Source organism: Schistocerca serialis, chromosome 2 (genome assembly GCF_023864345.2).
Source record: "Schistocerca serialis cubense isolate TAMUIC-IGC-003099 chromosome 2, iqSchSeri2.2, whole genome shotgun sequence".
NCBI lineage: Eukaryota > Metazoa > Arthropoda > Insecta > Orthoptera > Acrididae > Schistocerca > Schistocerca serialis.
Genome location: NC_064639.1, coordinates 168588860 through 168609392, shown reverse-complemented (window position 1 = coordinate 168609392; position 20533 = coordinate 168588860).

Genomic DNA, 20533 nt, shown 5'->3' with positions numbered 1-20533 from the left:
CAATCATTAAAACAAAGGCGTTTTTTGTTGCAACGGGATCTTCTCATGAAATTCCAATCAGCAGTTTTCTCCTCCGATTGGGAAAACATTCTGTTGGCACCCACCTACATAGGGAGAAATGATCATCACGATAAAATAAAAGAAATCAGGGCTCGCACAGAAAAATTTAAGTGCTTCTTATGGACCCAAACTGGTCCAATTACAACCTACTTTCAGACTGTTATTTCATTCAGCGCTAATACGAACGGCTTATTTCAATAGTAGGACAAGACCAATTTTTAAAAAATTTGAGTTAACCTCACGTACGTACCCACACAAGTCGTTTCTAATTTATTTGCATAGTGGGACAGCTCCAGCTTTTTCCAGCTGCCAATAGAGTGCACCTCAATGCTGACGCATTAGAGAAAGCAAGCAGGAATTTATTTCGGTAGTGGTACAAGTCCGTTTTCTTTTGTGCATTGCATCGTGTTGGTATTTCTTGCGAAGATGATGGATTCAGGAGCATTATCAAGTGACTGTGATACGATCAATGATCCAGATTTCCAAGCGATTGCAGGTAAAAAGAATTTACTTACTTTTCTCTGAGTATTATAGACATTTTGTTCCGAAAAAGAAACATGCGAGAATGAAGGTTATGTTGACAATAACAGTGGGAACTGAGGGTGCCCATCTTAATGTATTTCACATATACGTATGTTTTCAATCATCTGGTGCTGTACAAATCATAACTTGTGTTACTTTCAATATAGATATCAGTATTTGACGACGAAACTTCCAATGAAAGTGCAAAAAATGACGAAACAGGAGACACTGTTACTGATGCCTGAGCAAATGGTGCAGCCGCAAATATGCAGACAAAAAGAAAGCGTGCTCGGAGCATGAAGGGTGCAAGGAAAACGGACACATATGAAAAATACATTCTAAAGAAAAAAGGGAACACTGGGAAGTTATACGTCATGGCAACTGGTAAAATAATTCCTCCAAAAACATTTTGCAGTGTGGACTGCAGGTGTGCACGTAAATGTTTCAATAAAATTTCGGAGGGTGAGGGGAAGACGTTATTTGACAATTTCTGGGGTATGGGTGACATTAACCGCAAAATAGTTATCTGGATGGTTTATGCACGTATCATTCAGTTAACCGTCGATGACCAGGAGATGGCTCTGGTTCTCAGAAAAACTATATTTATGAATATTGATTACATGTGAATGGAAACCGTGCAATAGAATGCAAGAAGTTTTTCTTGAATACTACTGACATTTCTAATGGAGGACTCTCTAGTCTTTTAACAAAAAGCAAGGAAGAAGGTACATCTCACCTTGATTGAAGGGGCAGACATCAGAACAAATTCTCTGTACCGGAAGGGTTGATCAATGATGTAAAGAAACACATCAAAAGCTTTCCAGTTTCCGAGAGCCATTATGCAAAGAATGATAATCCCCAAAAAAGGTTTTTAAATCCTGAGCTGCGTGGGGCAAAAATGTACGATTTGTACAAAGATAAATGCACATCTCAGAATAAAGGAATTGTGGGGGAGTACATCTACCGAAAAATCTTTAACAAAGAATTCAGCCTGTCATTTCGACCACCACGTGAAGACCTTTGTTCTTTTTGTGACAAATTGAGCTTTGAAATAGAGGCTGCTACCAATGCAGAAGAAAAAAGAAAGCTTTAAAATGAAAAGGAGCTTCACCTTAGGAGGGCTGAAGCTGCAAGAACGGCAGTGGCTACAGACACGGCATATAGCAAAGAGGCAGATTCCCAGATGTTCGTGTTTACCTTTGACCTGCAAAAACCACTTACATTTCCTAAACTGACAACATCGATATTGTACTACAAAAGAAACATGAACATGTATAATTTTGGCTGCCACAATTTAACTGCCTGCAAAATCGATGTGTATTTTTGGGAAGAAACATCTGAATCAAGGGGTTCACAGAAATTGGTACTGGTACCTGTTTATTGAAATATACTGAAAAGCATGTTACTTCTCAAAAACAGGTAGTTGCGTACAGTGACACGTGTGGTGGGCAAAATAGGAACATAAACATTGGCCTAACACTAATGAAAGTGACACAGTCTCCTTAATTTCATGTCAACATCAATGATTTAAAATTCCTGCTCCCAGGTCACTCATACCTGCCAAATGACAGGGATTTTGCCCACATAGAAGAACAATTAAATAAGAAATAGTTTCTGTATTCCACAGATGATATTTTTGAAACAATGAGGAAAACTGGCGGAAAAAATAAATTTGTACGCACAGAAATGAAGCATACTGACTTTTTAGCAGTGAAACAGTTGCAAAATGCATTGGTAAGAAGGAAGCAAAATGAGGACTATGTTTCTTGTAATTGGCTGAAAATAAAATGGTGGAAGCCATGCAATATGTTCTTCAAGGAAACACTGAATGATGGCATTGACTTCCACGTCCTAAACTTCGCTCCCAAACGTGGTAGAGGGAGACCACACGCTTATGGTAGTGTTGCAGTTTCACAAATTTACCCACACTTCGGTAAAATGCTGAAAAAGAAAAAGCAGGATATGCTTCATTTGCTGTCTTATATTCCAGCTATCAAACATAGTTATTTCCTTGCTCTACAAACAGAAGACAGAGCCCTCGAACATGAAGAAGAAGAAGAAGAAGAATGTAATCTTCAGTTTTAGAGAATCCAATTGACCTGAAACATATCTGACTGTGTAGTTTAATTATACATGTGAATTCAATACGAAGGTGTACATTAAAACTGCAATAAAATTATTTGCCATAAAAGAATTAACGGGTTTATACCCAATGTTCAATTTATTTTATTTCAGTAGTGGTACAGCTCCATTATCTCCACTTTTCTGCCTATAATGCCACTGAAATTAATGATCCAAACAAACAGAAAGAAAGGTCAAGATGTGGAAAACTTGATGCATTATTATCAATGAGCCGAATAAACTCGGCATATCATGTTAAACTCCCAGATGAAATCAGAAGTGAAACAGATGACATAAAATTGAAATCGTTGGCTGCCAAATTGAGTGACCCCTCCCAATAGCATTCGAAAATGGAGTGGCAAAAAATTTTTCTACGGAAACAAGATGCAGTAAAAGATGCAGACAGGGAATACGTATTCCACCATCAGAGTTCAGTTTTGGTAAGTCATCTGTTAGAGGCTTTACAAAAATCATTATGACACTAAAAATTTGTTACTTTTCTGACTATGATGTTATCTCAGCCTAAAAAGAAAATTACTGTGCTGAGTTAGCAGTGCCACCCATCAGTTAAGTTTGTTACTAGGCAATGAGTCAAGGTGTATTTTAAAGATTGACATATGCACCAATATGCAAAATTGAAGATAAGCATCTGACCTCTAATTATAAATAGATCCCCTTCCTGCCAATGTTTTCAAACAGTTTTCAGAAAACAGCTTACAACCGATTATTGAACCACCTTTCTGAGAATAACAACTTAAGAATACATCAGTTTGCCTTCCTTAAAGGCTTCTCTGCTGAGAAAGTAATATATGATCTCACAAAAACAATTCTACAACAACTAAACAATAAAAATGGTCCTGTTGGTGTTTTATGTTGTCTCGTAAAGGAATCTGTGTAGATTAAAACATCTCGTATGAAAACTGAAACAGGGTGCCATTAAAAGTCTTCCCCTTGCTTGAATAGAGTCGTATCTTAACAACAGAAAAAGTGTAACATTACGAAATGATACGAAAGGAACAACATTAAATTCAGAGTGTGGAAACATGAAATGTAGTGTGCCACACGGTTCGGTACTTGGGCCACTTATATTCTTGGTCTACATAAACAATTTACTTGGAAAATTTCAGGATTCTTCAAAAACTAGAATGTACCCAAACACGCCCATACCATTCGCAGCCAGAAGATTAATGGAACAGGCTTCAAACTGCTCTCGACCAATAGCTTAACCCATAGTCTTTCCAAAAGCCACATTGTGGAATTACAAAAAATGAAAGTGATTTAGAGATACTAGAGGCAGAGACCAATGGACGTACACTGGACGATGCTTCATAGGTTTCTGGCATCCAGATGGATAATGAACTGGAGTAACTCCAGCATGTGGGTAAGTTACCCAAAAAGCTCAGCACTGCCTGGTTTGCACTCAGAAGCCTCTCTCACAGTGTTGACCGGTTGACAGGTTTGCTAGCATATTTTGCATTCTTTCACTCAGTTCTGTCCCATGGCATAATCCTCTGGGACATTGCGATTAAGTTGAAACCAGTATTTATCCTACAGAAGCGTGTAATAAGAATATCGGTAAAGTTGGTAATTGAAGATATTACAGATGCTTCTTAAGGGACTTACACAGATTGCATCAGTTACAACTTGCACCGAAAATATTGTGGAAATGGAAAATGCTACTGATGTGCGGTTTTTGCATGATGGTTTGGTAGTCAGAGACTTGTTTTTTAGCCAATCAACAGGTTGTAATATTACTTAGACAGTATAATTTTTGTGCAAACACACGCCTTTTCTAAATGGAAAATTGCCTATTGACAATAACAAATTAAAAGTCGTTTAAATTAGAATTTTAGTGGTTTTTGTACCAGGATTCTACTGCGGGTCGTTTCGAAAAGTTCCCAAACCGTCATTTGTATAATACCCGTGGTAGCGCACACTAAAGAAGTGCATACACTAGTTATGTTGATTTTGACCGGTAAGGAGACAACTGATCATTATATGTTGTGTTCAAAATGATGGCCGGAGGGTGGCAGTACACCTTTCCAGTGTGCTCCACATATGCTACCATTTCAGTGACGATATCCGAGCAGGCTGCACTGTTACGTCGTTCAGTACCATCGAGTGTAGTTGGTATGTCCTTGTAGACAGCGTCATTCAGCTTTTCCCACAGAAAAAAATTCTGCAGGCGTCAAATCCGGGGAATCAGCCATCCAAGGTACAGGTCCACTCCAACGATTTATGAACAGTTCGTGAAGACATGCTACAGTGTTTTGCCCACTATGGGCTAGACAGCCATCATGTTGGTACCACATGTTCCTTCTAGTCTGCAGGCGAACGTGTTCTACCACTTCGTGGTTTGTACTCTGTTACGAGGTTGCGATACCCCTGCACGTGTTCCTTATATGAAAAACGGACGGATGAGCCGATGGTTCACTATCCCACACCACACGTTTACACTCCATGGACGCTGACGTTCTACCTGACGACGCAAATGGGTATCGTCAACACACGAGCAGCGCATGTTTCGGCGGTGGCGTGATAAATAAGTGTAGCTTCATCACTATACAAAACACATGACATATCTGTAGTATCCTCTCTTAAAGCCCAGGTGCAGAAGTTAACATGATTCTCAGAATTGTTCCATGTAGCTCCTGATGGAGACAGATGTGATAGGGGTGAAACCTATGTCGATGGACAATGCGTAACACATTTGTCTGACTCACGCTATTTCCTCGTGCGATTAAGCGGGAGCTAAAGTGTGGATCAACTGCGACAGCGCCAAGAATATTAATTTCCTCCTCTTCTGTCATCTTTTGTGTACTTCTATTACATTGTCAAGGTGGTACACTAACACTTTCACATAACTATTTGGAAAGGTTAATAAATAAATGCCGAGATGTTTGACAGACTTTGGAATATGTTGCCGCATACACCGTACAAGAACGAACTGCAATCTTCCTACACTCTCTAGACACCATGAGCAAGTTGGTTTTCTCTACATTGATAAATCTCATCGTCTTCTCACGACCTACGGCTTGGATTGTCACACACTAACTGATAAGCAAGTCGCAGTGCATTCGAGGAACACACAAGAACACTATAAGAAAACGTAACAACATCGTACCCAACAACTACGTGGGTTGAATGGCACAAACAAGTGTCGGTGTGAAAATTTTTCAAAATACGATATTTCGTAAACGCCTCACACTAGCGTCCTGCACCAATATTCTAATTTACTCTACTTTCAGTTTTTTCATGTCAATTGGGATTGTTCCATTTAAAAATGTGTACCTTTGCAAAAAAAATACACTTCCTAAGTATTATTACAATCTGTTTATTAGCTAACAATACGAGCCCAAGACTATCAATCCATTCTTTGAAAACCACACATCAATAGCAATGTCCATTTCCGAAAGTTTTACATGATTCACTTTTATAGATAACAAAACATAAGCACCGCCGTTCTGACGACATACGGGCAACCAGACCCAATCGACTGTCGTGTCATCAATCAGCCAGCGCCATTATATCGATGCGATATGGAGGGGAGGGAGTCAGCACACCACTCTCCCAGCCGTTGTCGTCTTTACACAAACTGGAAACACTACTGTTCATCCAAGCAGCTCCTCAGCTGGCATTCGATGCTGAATGCACCCTCCTTCCCGTCCTCCCGCCGAGGAAACATCCACGGCAGTACCGGGAACCAAACCCAGGTTCTCTGCTTGGCAGTCAATCACACTGACCACTCAGGTACAAAAGGTGGTCTTATGCACGGTCCAGTCACACTAATGTGACCACTGCCTATGTTCGACGTCAACCTACAATAACCACTTCCAGACGCCAGGGGGCGGCATTAATAGTGGAGTGTGTATAAGGCGTGTCGGAGGGGATGGGGATACACAGAGCAGTCGTTGTCGTAATGCGGAAGCAAAGTGGCTTATCTGAAAGGGTATGATCATTCGCTTTCGAGCCAAAGGTGGTAGCATCTACAGAACAGCTAAGTTTGTAAACTGTTCGTGTGTTGGCATGGTTAAAGTATTCCGTGTGTGGGCAAACTGTGCTATCCAAAACCGTGCTGAGGTTACTTCAGTGTCCTTGGGCCATAGGTGACTGGGGTGAACGACAGCTGAAGAGACCTTTACGGGCTGATAGACATGCAGCTGTTGAGAAACTTAAGAACCAAGGGGCTACCGACAGTGTCTCGTCAACGACCGTTCAGAAAACTTTGCTGTGTATGAGCCTCCACACCAGGTGTGTGGATCATGCACCCATGCTGACTGCTTTTCATCGGTGACGAAGGCTGGAATTTATACTCCAGTACCGCAACTGGACGTCCAATGGGTGGTGAGGGATGTCCATTCCAGTCGAATCACTTGTTATACACCATCGGAGAGATGACCTTTGGTGTATACGGCCGCGCAGCAATCGTCAGGATGGTCAAAGACAGAGTAGGGAGCGATATGGTCTGGGAAATGTTTTCGTGGTATTCCCTAAGTGATTTAGTCGTTGTGCAAGGCACAGTGGATCAACTACCAGTATATGTCTGTTCTTGGGGACCATGTCCAGCTTCACAGGCAGTTTGTTTTTTCCCCAGAACAATGGCATTTACGAGCAGGACAATGCAACATATCACACAGCTCGCAGTGTACATGCGTGGTTCGGAGAGCACAATGATGAGTTTACCGTATTTCGCTGACCACCAAACCAACCCCAACTTGAATCCAGTCGCAAATGCGTAGGACCACCTCGTTCGAGCTGTTCACGCCATGGATCCTCAACCGAGAAACCTAGCGTGGCTGGCCACGGTACTGGAGTCAGCATGGCTCCATATTAATGTTGGTACCATACAGAACCTGACTCATTTTTTCCTGCAAGCCGCACTGTAAAAGGGCTTTTGACAGATGGTCATATTGATGGGACTGAACCATGTACACTGGTGTGCAAAACGTAAGTGCGAAAGAAACTTTAGCATGATGTGTCACTGCAAACTAACATAAATAGGTAAAATTTGGACCACACATAGAAAGAACTACTACAGCATATTACAGAAATGGCCTGGAAGAAGTACGTAATGAGATAAACGAAACTGACACATTTTTCAAAGATAATAGTTACACTGAAGTCACTGCGTTTCATAATGGCCCCTCTGCAGACTACAAAAGGCGGTAGAGGGTGCTTAACAGGGTGTGTGGTCACCACGGACGGCGATGCATGTTCTCAAGGTTCTTGCTTGCTGACCACAGTGTTGGTAAGGAGCTCTTGTGGTAGAGCGATCCATTCCTCTACCAGCGCAATTGACAACGGCGTTGATGCATATGGACGGCTGTAATACGTCTTCCAAAAAGTCCATTCCTCTAATAACTTCTCGTTCCAAGAGCTGCTCCACCTGCACTGCTCGATGAAGACGCTCCTTGTCAATCATAAAAATGACACCACAATTGAATGTAGTCCTGAAAAGACGCACATGGTGAAACCTTCCCGTCTCCTCTATATCTCTTTTGTTACGCAACCTTCCTTTCTACAATAACCTATGAAACCTTCCCTTAGTATTTCTACCTCTTGTTTAATAATAACAAATGAAATCTTCCCTTTGAAATTAATTCCCTTTCTACATAACAATAAGTGCAATCTTCGCATACAAATTTAAATGCTGGTTATTAAAAGTGATTTTGTGATTATTTCGACGAAACATAGAATGAGTCGTCGTCGTGGCCCTCAGTCGTTGTCTGCTATAACCCAAAACTGTTCCGCACCTTTTTAACTGTTACTCGATCGCCATCTGACTGCTACATCGAACTGCGACATGAATATACTTACTCTGTTTTCCTATACTCTATTAGCTGCTGGGTTGGCTGTCATAATAAGTGGCGGTATTTATTACCAAATCTGACGTTATTCATAATAGCAAAGCTGACGTTATTCTTTAATTAATTTGACTGAAGATTCGTAATTCATAGTTAAACTTTTTCTTCACAACAATAAAATTTTGCGAAGTTTTACGCTGATGATTTTTGGGATGGATTATAATCAGTAATGCAATATTGCTGCCAAAAATTAATTGTATTCTGAAGACGATTCTTCATATATTTACTGTTGGTAATGAAATGATTTTACAAACGTTCAAATGGGACTTACTTTTTACAATAATCTTACAACTAGCATTGCGCAAACGTACCTTCATTAGTCTTGAGATTCTCAAAAAAAAAAAAAAAAATAAATAAATAAGTAAATAAAATAAAAATAAAAAAATTAAAAAAATAAGTTCAATAATATTAGTTCCTCTTATGATAATAGTTAACTGATGACTCTCTACATCCGTTTATAATCTCTTTTAAGTCATAGCTGGTGGCTGGCAGGCACACCGTTCCTCTTGACCTCTCGGTTCAGACCTGCTACGGACTCTCTTCACATCTCGCTTACTACTGACTTCCTACGAACGCTAAAGTGCGGTCTCTCCCGCCAACAATGCTTTCTGATGCAGACAATCCCTGCTACCATTACAAAAGTATCAATGTGCGGTCTTTCCCGCTCTTTCCTTAAAATGTATCCATACGCGGTCTCTCCCACCCTTTTAAAATTGTATCAATGAGCGATCTCTCCCGCCAACAATACTTTGGTGCAGACATTCCCTGCTACCACAATTATTTCCAAAATGAGAAGTATTAATTATTCCTACTTAATCCTATTAATAAAATCTAAACATCTTTCATAAATTGTGGTTTGACAATAGACAATAGTAGTATACACGTCTTACAATGGGAAGGGGTAGATTGTCACATTGACGTTGACCGGTAAGTGTTCTGTGTTGAATGATTTGGAAGTCAGTACGCCCGTGCGACGTTACGTCACCTCACGCCATAACGTCTGGACCACCAACACGATCTCATTCGACAATACTGCGCGTATCCTCGTATGCCGCGAGATGGGAACACGTAAAGCAGTCAGCAACATAGGAATATTGTTGAACATGATCGTGGAGTGGCTTTCTTTTAAGTAGCTGTTATGCTGCTGAAGTACATGTATGACATCATCTACAAGAAATTACCACGATTATCTGTTTGATCAGATTAGCGCTGCTCATAATTTGTTGTTAGTGTATGTTATGTTAGCAGTGCTACCTTCTGCCTGGTAATGTATAACGTGACTCGATCCACATCTCTGTAGGGTTGGAATTTACAGACCACAATGTCTGAATGAATGAGTGAATGAATGGAGTGAGAAACGCTATCTAATTACAGAGTGAAGACGCAAGAACACGGGCTTCCGCAATGTTTGTTGTCGTCGTCGTCGTCGATGGATTTAAAACTTCATGGGTATTTATGTATTGCAAGCATAGACTCACGCGGCCGTTGTCACAGGCAATAAAACTTTTTGGGTAGGTGATTGTACTGTCAACGCGTAAAATTCTCAGATGTTTCGGCCACTGCTGCAAATGGCCTTCCTCAAAGTATTTTTGCTTTAGAATGACTTTCCTCAGCGTATTTTTTATTTAGCAAAGAATATCTGCGGAAGGCCATTTGCAACAGTGGCCGAAACGTCTGAGAATTTGGCACATTGAAAATACCCTCACATACCTAGAAAAGTTTTATTGGTTCATGTGTGTTGTTAGCGCATCATTCATCTACAATATTTGGGTTCCACGTTTCGATCATCTTGCTGATGTCGTCTTGCGGTGTCTGGATGGCCACTCTGTGTAGCATACACTGCATGCAATCAGCGTCTGGAGAAAGCCCTCAGCAGGAATGCCGAACCTCGCGTCCGAAGATTCTACAAGAACGATGCTCTACCAGTGTACTCTACTGGCCATTAAAATTGCTACACCACGAAGATGAAGTGCTACAGACGCGAAATTTAACCGACAGGAAGAAGATGCTATGATATGCAAATGATTAGCTTTTCAGAGTATTCACACAGATTGGCGCCGGTGGCGACACCTACAACGTGCTGACATGAGGAAAGTTTCCTACCGATTTCTCATACACAGACAGCAGTTAACCGGCGCTGCTTGGTGAAACGTTGTTGCGATGCCTCGTGTAAGGAGGAGAAATGCGTACCATCACGTTTCCGACTTTGATGAAGGTCGGATTGTAGCCTATCGCGATCGCGGTTTATCGTATCGCGACATTGCTGCTCGCATTCGTCGAGATCCAATGACTGTTAGCAGAATATTGAATTGGTGTGCTCAGGAGGGTAATACGGAACGTCGTGCTGGTTCCCAACGGCCTCATATCACTAGCAGTCGACATGACAGGCTTCTTATCCGCATGACTGTAACGGATCGTGCAGCCACATCTCGATCCCTAAGTCAGCAGATGAGGACGTTTGCAAGACGACAACCATGTGCACTAAATGTTCGACGACGTTTGCAGCAGCATGGACTATTAGCTCGGAGACCATGGCCGTTTTTACCCTTGACGCTGCATCACAGACAGGAGCGCCTGTGATGGTGTACTCAACGACGAACCTGGGTGCACGAATGACAAAATGTCATTTTTTCGGATGAATCCAGGTTCTGTTTACAGCATCATGATAGTCGCATCCGTGTTTGGCGACATCGGGGTGAACGCACATTGGAAGCGTGTATTCGCCATCGCCATACTGGCGTATCACCCGGCTTGATGGTATGGGGTGCCATTGGTTACACGTCTCGGTCACCTCTTGTTTGTATTGACGGCACTTTGAACAGCGGACGTTACATTTCATATGTGTTACGACCCGTGGCTCTACCCTTCATTCGATCCCTGCGAAACCCTACATTTCAGCAGGATAATGCACGACCGCATGTTGCAGGTCCCATACGGGCCTTTCAGGATACAGAAAATGTTCGACTGCTGCCCTAGCCAGCACATTCTCCAGATCTCTCACCAATTGAAAACGTCTGGTCAATGGTGGCCGAGCAACTAGCTCGTCAAAATACGCCAATCACTACTCTTGATGAACTGTGTTATCGTTTTGAAGCTGCATGGGCATCTGTACCTGTACTCGCCATTCAAGCTCTGTTTGACTCACTGCCCAGGTGTATCAAGGCCGTTACTACGGCTACAGGTTGTTGTTCTGGGTACTGATTTCTCAGGATCTATGTACCGAAATTGCGTGAAAATGTAATCACATGTCAGTTCTAATATAATATATCTGTCCAATGAATACCCGTTTATCATCTGCATTTTTTCTTGGTGTAGCAATTTTAATGGCCAGTAGTGCACCTGAACTGTTAACATCACCAAGATACAGATTGTTTAGCTGCTAATAAAGCACTGGAGCATTATTTACGAATTATCTTGTGTTTAGAGTCATTCATACTAATGAACGATTCGATTATTTATCAGGCCAACACTGCTAGCATACGTCCTCTAAATTAATGAAAAAATAAATGAAAAGAACTGATAGCTGACTCCTCATTGTTACACAAACAATGTTCCTCAGCTGCCACTACAGTTATTTCAAGCGCAGTGAATGAAGTGACACGTTTGACGTAAGAAAAACTTTAAGAGCATTGCGAGACCGGTATATTTCTCTTTATATTTACTTACAAAGCAATAATGAAATGGCAGCAGCACGAAGAGAGGCAGGAACAGTGGAGGTTTGGAGAACTGTAAATATATAGTCGTCGGATATAATACTCATCTGAGCCTGTATCGACAGTTGCTCGTAATCCATTTTTGATGAAGATTGTCATATCGTGAAGCGATTGGAGTATCCATCCAACTGCAGAGCCCATCGCATCTGGTGACCAGGCAGTCTGTAGTCGTCCACAAAGAACTATGGCGAACGCAATAAACGGCTTGCGCCCGGTTTTGTTCCTCTCTGCCGTATCTGGGGTCCCCTTGGGTCGACCTCGATGTAGTGTTCTAGCTACATGCTCCCGTGTCTACAGTTGCGCTGTGCTAACTGCAGTCTTCTACACGGGCTTCAAAGGGGTAGAAAGGGCACAGGTTTTGAAGGGCGAACAGTTTTGGCAACGCTGGTCAGTAGCGGGTTCAATCATCTGTACGCTAAGCACCGCTATGGCGGCAGCTTCCCTCTTACCCTTCTTTCGCAGTTCTTGCAAAACTTTTATGGAACTAGTGGAGGACATTCAACTCGCAGATCATTTTCCTTTACCCGCCACTACACAAGCAGGAAAAAAACTGACATTCACATTGGTTTACGTGTCATCTGTCATTTCCTTAGCAAACACTGTCAACATCAGCCTTTACATCAGTACAGGGCGGTATTTCTCCATGGCTATCTTAATAGACAATCTCATAATATCACTAGTACTGCTCCAGTTTCTAACACTTTGTACGATTCTGTGCCAAAAGTTCAGATCACTCAACAACTTGCTCATAGCAGACATCGCTTACGAATTCATGCAGCAAGCCACACGGGTCAGACCAGTTGTGTTCCAGAGATTTGCAGTTCGTTGCGTTCCCGACGTCAACCAATTACGTCTCACACCGAGACTTTTAAAGCTGCCTTGCAGGCAAATACTGAAGATTCAAATTTGTCACATGAAATTAAGAAAAGTGATGTCCTCTTTGAACGACGTATACGGCGTCGTCATCGCTATGCATGTGGTACAGAATCTGATGACATCCATCCAGTTAGTATTTTTTTACTTTGCGCTTTTATTGTACCAGGATATGGACACATCGACAGAAAAGGCAGCTAGCATATGTTGCATTGTACTGTTATTTCTGCAAATAACGGCACTAGTTATCGCCTGTCAGTCGGCTTCTGCAGAAGCGAACAGGACAATCAGCATCGCCGAAGAATTACTAACGTCGAATATTGCAGGTATGTGCTTATATTGATTAATTCAAGTCGAGTTCAGAAAAGTTTCACGGCTAAAAGTCATAATCTGTAATGTAAATTGTGGTCTCTGAGTTGGATCAACGTGATATTGTATGATGCACTGACCTTGCTTTCTTTCAAAGGGATGATCATGCATGTTACACTATCAAAGAGGATCAGTTTAACAAACATTGTGTTTCTAGGGATCTGTTAATTTTCCTGCAATATATTTCGGTTTTGGTCCAAGTCAAAAGCCGTACTCTACGATTAGGGTACGTCATCAATCAGCCCATCGTAAACTTCCTTGTGACAACTTAGAGGACTCACCATCATATCACCAACTTTATTTCAAATGGTTCAAATGGCTCTGAGCGCTATGGGACTTAAGATCTGAGGTCAAAAGTCCCCTCAACTTTATTTCAAAGAAACTTGGAATGATAATTCCATATTCTAGGAGAAAAATTCATATAAAAGTTGTTCGACAGGTAAAAATTTCAAGAAGTAGATGAAACAAAATTGGTCAGTAAATGACGGCTAGGTGTTTTCATTTGCCCCTCATGAATTAAGGTAATAAAGAGTATTCAGGATTAGTTTCTGCTCTCTACGCATCAAAGACAATATCGCAGCGACGCGTAATGTCAGTGCAAGACTATGCAATTTTTTTCAGCTATGGAGAGAATCTATAGCTTCTTACTGGATAATCAACATAATGTGCCAAGTGGAAGAAATTTGTAGCAGAATCTTTTCAGTGATAAAATAACGTTGCAACTAACGCGATTTCTTTACACGACAAGCTCCGTTTGAGTCCATACCTTCGCAAGCTACCTACGTCCATCACTGATGATGTTTTGTGGCATCGATCACATTCATTCTTGCATCGCCTCCACAACCTGGCCATCTGACGAAATCTTGGTGTCACCCATGTGCTTCACCATCCGACCAAAAAGCTGGAAATCAGGTCAGGTCTATACGGCGGGTTCTAAAGCAGCTCAACACCAGTATTCAGAATGCTCTGGGTTCTTGTTCTCCCGGTGTGAGGGAGGACATTATCCTGAAGCAAATTCGTCTGTCCTCTTCATTTAGATTTTCAGTTTGAGATCTAATAGTAGCTTACAGTAGCTTTCATGGTGAATCAGCAGTGACCTTGTCGTACGCCAAAACACTTTCATCATCAGCTTGAAATATTTTTCTGCAGGCTAAGACGGATGTTTCCACGTTATTCTCTGCTCCTGAGCCAGTGTTTCACAATAATAGCCTCACGTGTCTACTGCGAAACTGTTCTCCTTCTTCTTCAGAATGACTTAAATCTGATTTCGACGTTTCCAAATGTTCCGCTGTTTGTGTGTGTCAGTTGACGTGGTATCCAGAGGACGTAGTCATAGTTTAGAGATCCATGGACAATTACAAATGCTGAACTGTGCCTGAAGTTCAACTCACGATCATCGTTTCAAAGTGGATGGTATACGGTATCAAACGCTCTTCCTCACAGACAGATAGAAGTTCAGTTTTGAAGCTATTCATTCACACGTACATTTTTCGTTAAGCAAGATACTAATCACCATATTGCACCAGCATTCTGTCCGCCCCGATAGCTGAATGATCCGCTTGACGGACTGCAGTCCTAAGGGACCCGTGTTCGATTCCCGGCTGGGTCGGAGATTTTTCTCCGCTCAGGGCCTGAGTGTTGGGATGTCTTCATCGTCATTTCATCCCCACCCGCCGCGCAGGTCGCCCAAAGTGGCGTGAATGTAATAAGACCTGCACCAAGGCAGCCTCCCGGCCAATGAAGCCAAACGCTCATTTCCATTTACGAGCACTCTGCCGGTGTTCTCCACAGGTTTAGTTCCTATAGAAGATAAAAAAACTAATCATTTCCCTCATTTGTTCATATGTGCATGCGGATAAAGGAGCACTTACAATAAAATAACCATGAGATCACTAAGAATAAATCTGTTCAGTGGACCAATCCAGAAACTCATATGACTAACTGTAAGGTTAAAGCATGTCGTTGTTGCGTCAGTCTTATGGACTAGAAAAAAAAAACTGCCTTTAATTATTGACCTGTTGTCGTGTAATAATATTAGTCAAAGGAAAGGAAAGGTAATACACATTTGCTCAGCGTGTATCTATTAGTGATCTTATTGCTACTATAGTGGGTACTTTGCTAAGGTTTAACTGTTCTGCATGAAGGTGGTGATATAGATTTCGTTTAGAGTACGCTTCTCATGTATGACTCAAAAAGTAAATCATCGGAATGTGGTGCAGAAATAAACAGAAATTTTCTATAAAAGGTAGCTCCTCAGTCAGTTTATTGCAGGGAGGCTATCTTCTATAAGTACAGTCTTTATTCGTAATGATCCACATTACAATAATCTATCATCCTCCAGTTCGCCTAAAAGGGAGAAACGTCGCGGCTGGTCAGTAAACGTACACAGTAAGGAAATCTGAATATACACTGATCAGACAGAACATTATGACCACCGACCAACTATCCGTATAAGCCCGTCCAGCCGATAGCAGCGTCACCTGGCTTGGAAAGACTGCTAATCAGACACACGCACGGTGCATGTACTATCAGAGAGCGTGCTGTCCGTGTATAAAATGGGGAAGGCGCGCGATATAGCTGAGTTTGACCGAGACCAGACTGTGATGGCCCCAAGGCTTGGCAAGGGCGTTTCGGAAACTGCACGACTTCACAGGTGTTCTAGGAGTGCTGCGGTGTCTTCAGCATGTGACGGAAACAGGATGAAACCACGTCGAGACGTCGTGTCGTAGGGCAGCCACTTCTCATTCGAGGAGTACTGTGGTGTCTTGAACATGTGACGGAACCAGGGTGAAACCACGTTCAGATGTCGTGGCGTTGGACAGTCACTCCTCTTTACGTCGTAGGCTGGACAGACCGGTAAAACAGAATGGACGGCGAATTGTGGCGGAGCTAACATCATGGCTTTGGGCGGCTACTCCTCATTATGGATATGGGACGTCGCAGGTTGGGCAGAATGGTAAAAAAAGGACGGGCGGGGAATTGTGGCGGAGCTAACATCAGACTTTCAATCTGGACAGAGTACAAATGTGTCGAAACTCACAGTGCACAGAACACACCTAACGATGGGCACCTGCAGCCGACGACCCTTTCATGTGCCAATCTTAACACCACGACATCGGCAACTACAACTGTAATGGGCACGTGATCACCTGCATTGGATACTGCTGCAGTGGCAGAGCGTTCCTTGTCCGCCACGATAGCTGAATGGTGTCGACACGGTAGCTCAGTCTGGGTTTAGCTGTCGCCGCGGTCGCACGCTCCTCAAGTTTGCTCCGTGAACGTTCAGTGTTTACGCCAGTGTTTTCGTGTTTCGTGGTCGTTTATTGGCGTTTCGCACGTGAATTAAGCGTTATCAATTGAGCATTTGGTTTTCGTTCGTTTCGTCTTTCTACGCAGTACCGTTGGGATTTCGACGTTGTCCGAGATTTCTTCGCTGCAGAACACCATGGCAAACTCCGTGAGAAAAAACACCGTGATTTTCACCTTCGACAAGCACACCCGTCGAGTACAGCCCTCTGCACTTGGAATACACGACTGGATTACCGAGGTCATTGGCCTTCATTCTGCATCTGTTCATACCATGCAGCTGGACTCTGATGAATACTGCATTTTTGTAAAGTTTAACGATTCCGCGAGTGTAGACCGCTTTCTGGCAAAATTTGGTTATGAAACGGAATTTATACACCGTGATGGTGCTAAAAGTACTGTCAAACTCCGGAATTCCGAGTCTGTAATTAGGAATGTTATGGTTTTGAATATTCCCATAGAAGTAGACAACTCGAAAATTAAAGATGTCCTTTCAAAGTATGGGGTTGTCAGGCAAATAGTCAACGAAAGGTGGGCTTCGCATTTCAAGCTGCAGTGCTTTAACGGCATTCGCTCCGTGGAGATGGAAGTGAAGGCAAACATTCCCTCTCACATCTTTATTGACGAGCACAAGGCGCATGTTGTGTACTCAGGGCAAACCCCTACATGTCATGTATGTAACGAGTTCGGTCACCTCCGTCAGGACTGCCCTCGCCGTGTTTTTGTGCTAACAAATAACCTTACGCAACGCCGGAAATTAACACTCAACGATTTGTTGCCAGTCAGTAATACAACAGAGCCGGCGGCTGTCGTGGATCCTGTTACTACCTCTGAAAATGTTGCACTTAATGTTAATGAATTTCCGTCTTTATAACCTGCATTAACTGCTGAAATTTCGTCCCGTGACAGCGAGATTCCCACTAAAAAGCGTCCTCTAGAGGACACTGAAAAAATGTTGATGAGAACTTTTCCTGTGAAACACCCGTTGCCAGGAAGCCGAAACCCAGTCCAGAAGATCTGTTGGAAGTGGAAAAAGGAGATGAAATGCAGGTCGATGTGGATCCCACTTCCGCACAAGGACTTATACCGTCACGAACAGGAAGTGACGCAGCTGGTAGTGACCTTTCACGGAAATTTGACCCCGAGCCTGAGGTCACAGCTGCAATAACCGCATCAAGTGCACAGCCCATACAGTGCGAACAGTATGAGGAAGTACCAAGTAAACAACCTGCTGACTCCGAAGCGCAACGCAGCGCCGAAGGAGGAAATAAACAAGCATCGCCGCCTCGCCAGCAAGACAAGACAACAGACAACACGCCGGAACCAAATATTGACGACTCGCAAGCCACCGCCGTTGCGCCAGACGGCCACCGCCGGCGGCTGCGACCGAAACCGGGTCTTGCTGTCACGCGTCATCAAGCGAAAGCCACACCAGAGAAGAAAGACGCCAAGAAAAAGAATATTAAATATGAAGTCATCAGGGCCAACACTGAAGACGAGAAAGAGAAGGGCCACAGTGACTTATAGCAATGCATTGTCAGGATTTCAGGATACTTTTCTTCTCAAGCACTTTATTTAAAAGCAGTGAAAATTTTTCTAGGAAATTAGTACATGTAATGGGCACACAGCTTGTAAAGGGCGTGACTTGTAGAGAAGCACGATGCCGCTATAATCATACCGATCCTCATCCCAAATAGCTTCTTCTGGTATGTCTGTGATGCAAGCTTATAGCATTACTACTATTAATATTAATAAATATAGTCACCCTTGAAATTGGCAGCACTAAAAGAATTCTTGTACCAGTCTGGGACAGATATCGCGTTGCTACAAGAAGCTGCGATAGCGGAATTTCGGATCCCAGGCTTTTTTGAAATTGTTAATGTTTCTACGGAAGTCAATATCGGTACAGCCATTCTTACAGGGGAAGGCATTCCTGTGACTGAAATCGAACGACTAGAATCAGGAAGAGCCATAGGCATAAAAATTTTCGATGTGACAGTACTTAACCTTTACGCCCCATCAGCAAATTCCCACAAATTGGATCGTGCGAAGTTTTTTCAAGATGAACTGATTTATTTACTGAGGAAAAATCCGTGTTCTCTTATAATAGGTGGAGATTTTAACTGTGTTTTAAACCAGAAAGATTAACAACCCAATTTCAACTACTCACCACAGTTAAAAAAGTTAGTAAGTGATCTACACCTTAAGGATGTGTGGGAACTTCAGCACCCGACGTCAGTCGGGTTCACGTATATAACCAGCCAATCCCGCAGCAGACTAGACAGAATTTACGTGCCACCAAATCTTTATTAAACCTTGAAACGAGAGACCCGTGTATTTTAGCGATCACAGTGCACGTTTAACTTGCTTTAATTTAAGTGTACAGCCAACTCGTCGATTCAGAGGCCGATGGAATTTAAATATCTCTGTTTTAACTGACGAAGAACTGGAACAGGAAATAAGAGTAGCGTGGACTATGTGCCTCCGCACAGTAGACAAGCACCCAACAGTCATTGACTGGTGGACTAGGAGGCTAAACCAAGGCTGCGGAAAGTTGTCATGCAGTTTAGTGAAGCGAGGTACAGGGAGTTGAGGAATACAATGGAGATTTATTATAAAGTTTTAAGAGACTTATATCAACAGGCCCATGATGACGTAATTCGTCTGAATGATATCAAAAAAATAAAAGCCAAGTTATTAAGCATTAAACGGCAACAGATGGAGGGACTAAAAATTAAATCGAAAGCCACATCAGTCGTAGCAGATGAAACAGTTTCTCTGTATCACATGGTGCGGCATGCTAAAAACAGACGTCAAACTTTTATTGATGAAGTCCAGACGCATGCTGGTACGAGGCTCACATGAAAAGAAATACTGCACGAAATCCACAGGTACTATGAAACCTTATATGCCCCTACCACAGTGGAAGATGCAGCTCTCGAGGACTTTCTCACTATTTTAGGTCAACAATTGTCGGGAACGGAGAACGCTGACATCCTGTCACCTATTACTAAAGAAGAAGTGCACCAGGCAGTGCGTAACTCACCTCTCAAAAAATCTCCGGGACTTGATGGCCTCCCTGTGGAGTTTTATGCCCGCTACTGGTCTATAATTGGGGACAAGATCACTTCCATGGCAAATGAGGTCCTGAACGGAAAAACGGTCCCTGCAGAGTTTAAGGAAAGTAAAATAGTACTGATTCCTAAGAGTAAAGGCAAAACCAACTTAAACAATTTTCGGCCTCTTTCGCTAATAAATTCAGATTACAAAATAATTTCGCGTTTTATCAACAAAAGACTCTCTGCCTTTTCCAACAAAATATTGAGTCATCATCAATCTTGTTCTCCGACCAGAACGATATTCAAAAGTCTATCTGCATACAGAGATGTCATTGCAATTACCTCAGTGACAAGTATAAAATGTGCTTTAATCTTTATAGATTTCAACAAAGCTTTTGACCGCGTTAGTCATAGATACCTCTTTGCGACGCTATCAAGAATGGCTTTCCACCCTCAGATTGTCAACATGCTAAGAAATATTGCAATAGGTATAAATGCGAAAATAGCAATCAATGGCCAAACTTCTAAACCCATACAGATAAGGCGAGGGGTTCCACAGGGCAGTCCCTTATCTATGTTTTTACTTTTCGTATCTTTAGAGTATCTGTAGAGCCCTTCCTCCGCACTGTCCACGCAAGATTAACAG